Below are 10043 nucleotides of genomic sequence, written 5' to 3' on the forward strand. Positions count from 1 at the left end.
TTAGTAAATAAGTTATATTTACAACTATATATCCTCTTATGACTAAACTTAATATATACAAATTAGTACTTTTTAAAATCGTTTGAATGTACAGTTTGTATGACTACTGCACTTTGACTGGTTGGCACTTTTACATTTTGTTATACATGCAAATGATACAATGACAATAAAACTTCTAAAATTAAAACTCTAAAACTAACAATAGATTATAAATGCTGAATAAAAAATAAAACATTATCATTTGTGAAGAATTATTGTTAAAATGGCTTGCCACAAGACGAGACGACAAGCAGAGTCGAACAATTGTGCCAACAGATAAACTAGTGTACTCAACTTGGCGTCCATTACACTGTGGGATGAATAAAGATTAAATGACTGTAAATAGTTCATACCCACACACTGTACAGTGGACTGGTTGTTTAGTTAGACTGAACATAGCTTATAACTAAATAAAATGTTACCAATTCTCTTTGCTCAATAATAAAAAAGTCTCAATAAAACAAAAGAATTTAGATTATATTTTCTTTTATACACAAAAACAAGTAACAAACATCACCTGGTTCATCAGCAGTCAGAAAACGTTTAGCAAAAATCAATAAGTAAAGTGTCAATCAAAGTTAAAGTTGAGCACATTAGATTAGATTTTCAATATTTCGATATACAGTAGCCTACACTGTACAAAAATGTAACCTGTTTATTAATAGTTTCTGTATTTCATGATTCATGGATGTTTTCTGTAAATTTACGGTTGTGAATTGCATTGGGATGTGGATCTCTGCATTGTCGACTTTTGATGTTGAAAATTCAACTCTACAGTTTAACAAAGTGACTTTTATTGACATTTTAGTAGTTTGAATATATATATATATATATATATATATATATATATATATATATATATATATATATATATATATATATATATATATATATATATATGTATGTATGTATGTATGTATGTATGTATGTATGTATGTATGTATGTATGTATGTATGTATGTATATATATATGTATGTATGTATGTATGTATGTATGTATGTATGTATGTGTATATATATATATATATATATATATATATATATATATATATATATATATATATATATATATATATATATATATATATATATATATATATATATATATATATATATATCACTCGACAAAGAAGTATAAACCACCTTAATGCAAACACTTTGCTGAGTCTGGTAAACTGTAAGTGAGAATTCCGAAGCGTTTCCTTGTCTTGATGTGTTTTTTGACCTTTGCTTTGTTTTACTGTTTATGTTGTTTTGCCGCCTGTCCCGATTATTCACCAGTACACTGACTACGCTTTTATCTGCATGCTCCTGTCTGTCCCTGTTTTGACCTTTAACCTGCCTGACGATTTTCTTAATAAACTGCGATTGCATCCTCACCTCCTTTGTACCCCGACTCTTTACATTAACAGTTTCAAGTTACAAAGGATTTACTTGTTAAATTGAATTCGCCTTATGTACTAGAATCATTTTAAAGCACAAGCTGTATTCAAACTATTAAAAATGACAATAAAAGTCTCTTTTTTTAAACTTTTCAACATTAAAAGTTGTCCATAATGTTATTCAAAAGCATAAAAAACACCCATAAACCACAAAACATGTAAAATGGTTAATTAATGAATATTCATAAGGTGTAATACTCTTCACTTTTTAATAAGTGTAATAAGTGTAAGTAATAAGTTTTGAGTTTTATTTAGGACATTAGAACAACTTCAAAAGCCTCGTGATCTGATATGATGGTGGTTCTGCTTTTGTGAGCATGTCTGCCTAATTTGAATGGTAAATACGGTGCGTGTCACTTATGCGATTCATTTACATGAGTGATGTGTGTGTGTGGAGATGACACACACACGTACAAAGCAGTAATACTTGAAGTTCAGGTCTCATGACTAGCTGTCTTAAGCAAACGTGTGCTTATTCTCACAGCAAACCCGTGCTGTATTATTCTCCTCTGTTTTTTTCTAAATGACACCAGTTGTTGTTTTATGTCTCTATTGTCCAGCCGTGAGATATTTTTGGGTTTTCCTGTCTCTGTAAGGTATAGCAGCCGCCCTGAGGCTCGGCCGCTGCGTGAATCATAGCTTTTCCATGATAATATGCAGAATGTCAAGAGGAAACAGACGCAAGAACTGCATTTTTCTTTGTTCAGAGAATACTGAATAGATATTTTTAGTCTAAAGCCAATGCTCTTAAAGAAATAGAAAGCATTTGCATTAAGAAATGTATACTCAGAAGTGCAAACATTAATCTGGATTAACATTAATGTATTGTTAATCACGTTAACTATTTAATATTATTTTATTTCTTAGTTTTACCTTTTGCACAATTTCTAATTTTAAATAACAATGAAAAGCTTTTAATGATCTGCTGGCTTAATATGCTGTTAAACTGTAAAGTAAATCTGTAAATTAGTAGTTTTGCATATTTTGTGATTCATGTTTTTATATTTTGCCCCATTTATTTATGCTTTTGAATTGCATTATGGGAGCTTGATCTTTCTTCCAACAATTTTTCAGCTTGAAAAGTTCAAAAAAGTGACTTTTATTAACATTTGTAATAGTTTAAAGTGATATATTGTCTGGGTTGGTGTTGTATGTTACATACAAAAACATTGTAATAAACTGCCAGTACATTTTCTCTTATTTTACAGACTTATTTCTCTGTATATTATATTATTTTAAACTACCTTGTCAATAAAAGTCACTTTGTTTAACAGTGGGGTTGAATTTTTAACATCAAAAGTCAACAGAGCAGAGATCAACATCCCATAATGCAATTCACAACAGGTAAACAAACCAAAAACCCTTGTGAATCACAAAATAAAAAAACATGTACACTGTAAAACCCAATAAGTTAAGGTAACTCAAAACATTTGAGGAAACCGATTGCAACAAACCATTTAAGTTCAAAAACGAATCCTAATGAGTACTATGAACTTAATCTATTTGAATAAACAGAGAATTTTGAGCACAGTAAAACCCAATAGATAAAGAGAACTCAAACCAACTGAGTACTGTAAAACCCAATAAGTTAAGGCAACTCAAACCATTTAAGGAAATCGATTGCTTCAAACCATTTGAGTTAAAAACTAATCTATATGAGTACTGTGAACTTACTCCATTTAAGATAAAGTAATGAGGTAACTCATTACCTTCAACACTGAGTTCAAAACTCTTTTCAAATGAGTAGAAATAACTTTCAGTACATTCTGAGTTAATTACACTCATTTCTTTTGATAAGTTGACTGTTGGGTTTTACAGTGATATAGATTTTTTGTGTGCTTTATGTTTTGCTATATACTGTAAGGTGTCCTTAAAGTGTTTCAAAATGTGCCTATAAATAAAAGCATTATTAATTTTATTACAATTATTATCAAAAAAATAAATACAAATGCACAAAAGCACACACATCAATCTAAATGGGTGCTCAGCCAAATAGCAATAAGTGCAAAGATATATTCAAAAAGGCGGCAACACCAAAGCTCTAAAACATACCAATTCAAATTGAATTGAATTAAAAAGGCTAACACAAATCATGTAATGTTTCGAGCACACCGGCTCTTCGTCTGATTAGTATTATCATCATCAAAATGTTAGCATTTACACATTTTTGCGACAGTTTGATGAATCTTTATGTTTCAGTATGTACAAATATAACATTCCCATATTGTTTTCAAAATAACTGTTGTGTACGGAAAAATATAATATTAATATTTGCAGATGCGGTACATAAAAGGAAACATTCATTGAACTTTCAAGGACCTCTTAAAGTGCTAAACAAACATTCTTTCAGTAACATATACAGAATATTTATTCAGACTTTCCTGGTTTTTAATTACATAATTTCATATTTATTATATTTAAAACTAAAATTCTGAAATATTTTTTGCATTCAGAGAACATTTAAATTCTACAAATTATAAGAATGAAGGTTTCCTAAACATTCTAATGATCAAAAAAGGACAATGTTTTTAATGCAAAAATAAAAAATAAATTAAAATAAAATTGTGAACACTTAAAAAACATTTTTATAACATAACGGAAATAACATAATGGCAAAATGTTTAAGGACATACTTTTGGTGTTTTTTTAAGGTACTGCTATACACTGTAAAAAGCAATTAGTTGACTCTACTTTGAAAAAATAAATTGAGTTTCAACAGTTCACACTTAAGGCTGATTTATACTTCTGCGTCAAGCACACGCGTATGCTACGGCGTGGCCCATGCTTGGACGCATAACCCTCGCTGTGGCCGTCGGCGTCGCTGACGCGCACCTCTCAAAAAATGTAACTACATGTCGCAACGATGCATAGCGCAAGCTCTGTGATTGGTCGGCTTGGTAGCGATGACGAGTGTGGGCGGGACTGAGAGCCGTGCGAGCCCGATGGAGAGATTGTTTACAAGTGTTGAGTCCCGTGAAGGAGCTCCGGATGGAGAGATTTGTTTTGTGTTAACCTTATGGTTAAAGTTGTTTCACGTCTGCTGGTTCCTGCCTCAAAATTAGCTAGTTTGAACCACTTGTACATTAAGGAAGCGTTCAGAAAAAAACAAAACACCAACGAAGAAATTCGACACGGAGGAAAATAAACACCTCACTGCCAACAAGCGTTTCGGTAGTGTTATTGCAGAGCAACAGAAACAGCGCGCAGAAGTATGAATGCACAGCTACGCGCGTTGAAAGAGCCATGGGTCATGCTGATCACTTGACGCAGAAGTATAAACCAGGCTTTAGCTGATGATTGATTATAAAGTGTGTTTGGCATGCTGTCCCGGGAGAGAGCCCAGAGCTCAGAATATCCTCAAGCCTGGGGCTCCCTCCCGTTTGCAGGGCGAGAGGGGAGTTTGAGCTCAGGTAGGTCTCGAGAACTCGCCTGCTGTTTGAAGCTAGAGTGCAATTAGGGATTGCTATGAAGATATAACTACTTAGTAGGAGCACGTCTATAATGTCTATTTGGATTAGTCAATTGACTTAAGTTGTATGTTTTTGGATGGTGGAGGGAAAACCGGGGACCCGGGGGAAACTCACGCAAGCACAGGGAGAACATTTAAACTCCGCACAGAAACGTTGATTGGTGAATCATAAATTGAATAATGTGGGACCAGCCACAGGCAACGCAGTGGCGCAGTAGGTAGTGCTGTCCCCTCACAGCAAGAAGGTCGCTGGTTCGAGCCTCGGCTGGGTCAGTTGGCATTTCTGTGTTTGCATGTTCTCCCTTCGTTCGTGTGGGTTTTCTCCGGGTGCTCCGGTTTCCCCCACATGTGGTACAGGATAATTGGGTAGGCTAAATTTTCCCTAGTGTATGTGTGTGTGAATGAGTGTGTATGTGTTTCTCAGTGATGGGTTGCAGCTGGAAGGGCATCCGCTGCATAAAACAAATGCTGGATGAGTTGGCGGTTCATTGCGCTTTGGCGACCCCGGATTAATAAAGGGATTAAGCCGACAAGAAAATGAATGAATGGGACCATCCATGAGCAATCATAAGCACGTGATCCTCTTGAAATTAGTTTATAAAGAAGTTTAAAAACACTTGATATTACAAAATTCAGTTTTTTGTGATTACATATGAGAGTTTTTCAGGAGCCAAACATGTTATGAAGTTTCTCAACCATAGCTCAATGGAGGGGTGATGAACATTTTTCCAACACAAATTAATAAGAGCGTCTTGCTTGTATTGATTAATTAATTTATGCACTGATGTATTAATGTATTGATTATTAATTTAGCAAAATTTTCTGTCTTTAGTAGACAAAGAAAAACCGGCTTCATACATGTTCAATTTTACCAAGTAGATCCAATCTCTTTTTTACAGTGTAGAAATCTAGCTTAGAGGCCTGATGAAGCAACACATAAAACATCTCCTGTCCTCTTCTGCTGTATGAAGAACTCATGTCTGATCGCTGTCAAATCATGCAGATATTTAATTCAGCTCATTGTGGACACACAGCATGGCACAATCTAATTGTTGTCAATAGTCACACCATCTCTGAATAATGCCTTCACTGTATGTGTGACAGAACACTGGACTGTCTGTCTGTCTATTCTTCGATGACGAAGAGCAAAACTGCAATTTTTGCTCATGAATAAAACCCCAGTGTTCAGGCCCGTTTATGAGGGAAACACAAAGACGTTCACTTTAAATGCTCGAGACCACTATAGTTTAGATTTTATTTAATACAAAATGTTTCTTTTCCAATTCAATTCAATTCACCTTTATTTGTATAGCGCTTTTACAGTGTAGATTGTGTCAAAGCAGCTTCACATAGAAGATCATAGTAAATTAATACAGTGTAGTTTAGTTTGTAGTGTTTAAGTTCAGTTCAGTTCAGCTCAGTTCAGTGTGGTTTAATAATCACTACTGAGAGTCCAAGCACTGAAGAGCAAATCCAACGATGCGCAGCTCTATAGATCCCGAACCATGCAAGCCAGTGGCGACAGCGGAGAGGGAAAAAAAAACTTCACTTCAATTATGTTTTCAAAATCACAATTAGATACATTTCACTGTATTTTACACGGTAACAAATAGAGCATTGTGGACCAAAAGAGACTTAAAATACACTTAAGGACACTAATAAACTATTAACTATGATGTTTGCCTCAATAAACACCTAATTTGCAGCATAATTACTGATTATTAAGATAGCTGTTGGGTTGAGGGATTGGGATCCTGTATGTGGAGTAAAATCATGCAGAATATGTATTTTATAAGTACTAATAAACAGCCTATATCGTAATAGGCACACTGTAAACCAATACTGTAAAATTTACAGTAACTTACTGCTAATTTTGGTTGCTAGCAAGACCGTAAATGTTTAGGATCGCTGTAAATTAATATTACAATTTACTGTAAAATTTATACAATTATATTACAATTTACTTTGGTTGCCAGTAATGTAAAAACATCACAATTGTAATTATTTATTCATAGTGTGCTTGTATATTTAGTCTTACTAGCAACCACATTTACCAGTAATTTACTGTCAATTTCATTCCAGGCTCATTCTGAAAACGTACCACATACATTTCTGGAGAGTGCCAAATACGTCCCAGGAGCTATGCTTTCTTTTTTGCAGTTTTTGTTTTCGTGAATTCACCTGAGACCACTGTGTACGCTTTTTGAGATCTCAAATTTTTCTTGCGAATGCCATTCACGCCTGTTGTTCTCACGTAAATCCACCAGAGGATGCAGTCGACTGACTGACTGACGGATTGACTGACCCACTCTCCTCCTCTCCTAAACCCAACCAATAGTGTTTTCAAAAGCATCAACTGACCCGCCCACCCACTACCCTGAACCCAACCGACAGTTTTAAAAACCAATCCAGAAAAAGTAAAGCCCTCGCCTGATTTTTACCACGTTTTCAGACTTTACCACATTCTCACCCTGTTATTTGCTTGTTTATTTATTTTTTTGGTGTTTGTTTTTGCCTTACCCGCTTTCTGGAACCGTACTTAACTGGACTCGAACCCTCTCTGTGGCTCAAGTCCACCGACGTGGCGAGCTAACTGGACAAACTGGTAACAGCGGGAAAGCCGTCCACACGGAGGTAAGTGGTCAGCTGGTAAGCACGGAAAGGAACGGCGTCATACCACCCTGTAGCGTTCATTTTAAAGACGAAATGCAGTCATACATGCCTCTGGCTACATAATTCGCGATCTCCAGAAATGTGTATAGGGCTACATTTGCAGAATGAGCCTATGTTGGTCAATTTTACAGTAAATTATACATTTTACAAGTAAATTACTGTAAAAATTAGGTTAATAATCAGAATAGCCACTTGAACTAAAATGTTAGAGAATTATTATTATTTTTTATTAATTCAAAAATATATATGACATCTCTTTCATATTATTTCTGAATTCATAATTGTCCATCGGACTCCATTTAAATACATTAATCTAAAAAAAGATGATATTTGCATACATGTGAATAGATTATTTCCACTGATTGTAGTTTCAATAATAACCTCTTGATTTGCCTGCGGGGTCGATGAAAAAGCATGTTGGGGTTTTCTGTAGAACCTATCTGGAAAAACCATCATGTCAACCAAGTATGTTCCTCAGAAGTCAACAGCATTCCAGAATATGACAGCAAATCACACTGGTTATACAAGGATCTCATTTACTGGTATGACTGTACTGTACTTGAGAGTGCTAATCAATTTCACTTTATTTATTGCTGTAAACCCAGATAAACCAGAGTTAACAACTGCGCTCTTATCACTTCATCATACACAAGATATGGATGTATTATATGCTAATATGAGCAGCAATAACAAATCATCTGTTGAGAACCAACAAAGCCGGTTTGTCCAGAAACTCATGCCCATTTCACATGATAAAAGCTCCAACTGTGTCAACAGGAACCTGATCCATCTCCAGAGAGTCTTCATTACACTCCACAGAGGTCTGCCGTCAACTAAACATTTAATCATCACTCATCACTAATACTGCTCAAACTGAGGGTTTTCTTACCCTAGCAACCATCCACAACACATTAGCAAAAGCTTAACTACCACCCAGACAGCTTTATCAGCTACATTATGAGGCCTTAGCAACCCCAAAGACCACCTTAGCAACCGTGTATTAACACCTTAAAAGAAACTTAAAAGAAAAGAACACCCTTGCAACCATCTATCAATGCCTTGGCTGTAACACAGAATGCCTTAGCAATTACATAGCAATGCTTTAGCAACCACCTGGAACACCTTGCTAACCACATTGTTTCTTAGCAATAACCCTGAACATCTTAGTAACACCTTAACAACCACCCAGAAAATTTATCAGTTACACATGGATACCATAGCAACCGCTAAGAACACCCTAGCAACCATGTAACAACACCTTTAATGCAACATACCATAGAACATCTTAGCAACCGCATTATCACACAAAACACTTTAGTATTGCCTTAGCAACCACTCATAACATCTTAGCAACCATGTATCAGCCACACATGGATACCTTAGCAACCGCTAAGAACACCCTAGCAACCATGTAACAACACCTTCAATGCAACATCCCATAAAACACCTTAGCAACCACATTATCACACAAAACACCTAAGTACTGCCTTAGCAACCACCCAGAATCCCTTAGCAACCATGTATCAGCCACACATAGATACCTTAGCAACCGCTAAGAACACCCTAGCAACCATGTAACAACACATTTAATGCAACATACCATAGAACACTTTAGCAACCACATTATCACACAAAACACCTTAGTACTGCCTTAGCAACCACCCATAACACCTTAGCAACCATGTATCAGCCACACATGGATACCTTAGCAACCACTAAGAAAACCCTAGCAACCATGTAACAACACCTTTAATGCAACATACCATGGTACACCTTAGCAACCACATTATCACACAAAATATCTTAGTAGTTCCTTAGCAACCACCCAGAACACCTTAGCAACCGTGTGTCAGCCACACAGACATATCTTAGCAACCACCAAGAACACCCTAGCAACCATTTAACAACACGTTTAATGCAACATACCATAGAACACCTTAGTACTGCCGTAGCAACCACCCAGAACACCTTAGCAACCATGTATCAGCCACACAGGGATATCTTAGCAACCACCAAGAACACCCTAGCAACAATGTAACAACACCTTTAACGCAACATACCACAGAACACCTTAGGAACCACATTATCACACAAAACACCTTAGTAGTTCCTTAGCAACCACTCAGAATACCTTAGCAACCACATAACAATACCAATATTTGATCATGAATTTTAAAATATTATTGCTTGTCGGGGTCAGGATTCAAATTATATGAATGATGGATATCTTATTACTCAATGTTAATTTCTGATATGTTTTTTCACACTAAACACATCCAATAAAATATATATTAATGCTTCTAACACATTGACACAGAGTCTGCAGGTATTCTTTGTGCTCTGCAGAATGTGATATAATCTGTCATGAAAGGTATCATAAGTGATTTACTCCTGTCGATCTGATGTTGAATCTCAGCAGT

The sequence above is a fragment of the Danio aesculapii genome, chromosome 6 (genome assembly GCF_903798145.1).
Source record: "Danio aesculapii chromosome 6, fDanAes4.1, whole genome shotgun sequence".
NCBI lineage: Eukaryota > Metazoa > Chordata > Actinopteri > Cypriniformes > Danionidae > Danio > Danio aesculapii.